The sequence below is a fragment of the Chrysochloris asiatica genome, unplaced genomic scaffold (genome assembly GCF_000296735.1).
Source record: "Chrysochloris asiatica unplaced genomic scaffold, ChrAsi1.0 scaffold00022, whole genome shotgun sequence".
In the NCBI taxonomy this organism is placed as follows: Eukaryota; Metazoa; Chordata; class Mammalia; order Afrosoricida; family Chrysochloridae; genus Chrysochloris; species Chrysochloris asiatica.
In genome coordinates, this window is record NW_006408540.1 from 11,230,259 (window position 1) to 11,231,828 (window position 1,570).

Below are 1,570 nucleotides of genomic sequence, written 5' to 3' on the forward strand. Positions count from 1 at the left end.
GACAAAACTAGTTTTTTGGTGTTTGTTGTCTAGAGATTAAAGTTCACACATCTAGCATACCAAGTATCAACTCACTCATTCAACCCTGTGCCCCTTACTCAAGTTGTCCCTAGTGCCTGAAAGAATCCTTCCTAGTTTCCACTAGAAAGCATTCAATTCATCATAGGAAGCTTAGTTTAAAGGACACTATCTCACTGAGACTTGGCCTGATAATTCAGACAGAACTAACTCCCCATCTATGTGCTCATAGTACTTTATATTTACTGTTAATATGATGCTTAACCAAAAGTAGTTTAGATATAGACAGGATTGTCCTACTTAATTGATTGTGAGCTCTGTGAAGGCAAAGTAGTTTCCTATTAATATCTTCAAAAATTATGGAGGGGGTTGTAATTATTGCAATGAAACAAAATACAATGGGATGAATGTAAAGAAAAAAGAGCAAGAGCAAGGAAGCCAAATTAAAGGAGAAAAACATAAAAAAAAAAAAAAGCAAAATCCCTGAAAGTAGTTAAAAGTAACACTCTATGTGCTAAATAACAATTTTGTGTTTAACTCTTTTATGGATTAAATGTGTCTACTAAAATATGTGTTGATGTCCTGGTGTGGCCTTGTAGGATAAGTAATGAGCAACTAACCACAGGATCAGCAGCTTAAACCTACCAGCCATTCCTTGGAAACCCTATACAGGCTCACTATAAGTCAGAAAAGACTCCACAGCACTTAACAAAAACAACAACATATGTGTTGGAAACCTAAAACTTCTGGCTGTGTAATTCTGTTTGGAAAAAAAGCTTTCTTTGTTGTAGTAATTAGATGATGTCTGAGTAGGGTGGACTCTAAATCTAATAACTTCTAAATTAATAAAAAGAGCAGATTAGACACATATGTGGGTGTCATGTAAGGACCCTTTCAAATCCAAGGAAGACAGAGTGAGTAAACAAGAAATACCCATGCTCTGGTAGTGTAGTGGTTACGAGTTGTACTGTCAACCTCAATGTCAGCAATTTGAAACTACCAGCAGTTCCACAGGAGAAAGATGATTCTGTTCTTATAAAGATTTACAGCTTCAGAAACCCTGTCCAGGGTTGCTCTGAGTCGGAACTGACTCCACGGAACACCACCACCATTACCGCTGTCAAGGAAGGAATCAGCAGAGTTAAAATGTTGATTTGCATTTCCAGTTTACAGAATTATGAGAAATTAAATGTATATATTTTGTAAACACTACAAATACTTGTAATGTTTATATTGTTGTTGTCAGTCTAGTTTGACATACACAGGGCAGGGATTTGTCTCTCTTGCTGATTCTGCAATACTGGTACATTCTTTCCAGGCAATGGAAAGAAAATACCTATGATGCTATAGACATGCCCGTGAAAGCTGTAATGATATTGACAGTAAATAAAATACAATAAATTGACAGTAAGTAAAATACATAGTCCTGAGTACCTCAAAGGACACCTGTTAGTAGAGAGAAATGAATGATCACATTGATTCTGCTGTTTCCCTCTGCTCCCTCGCCAACACATTGATCTACACTAATCTAGAACTCTTATCAGACATTTGA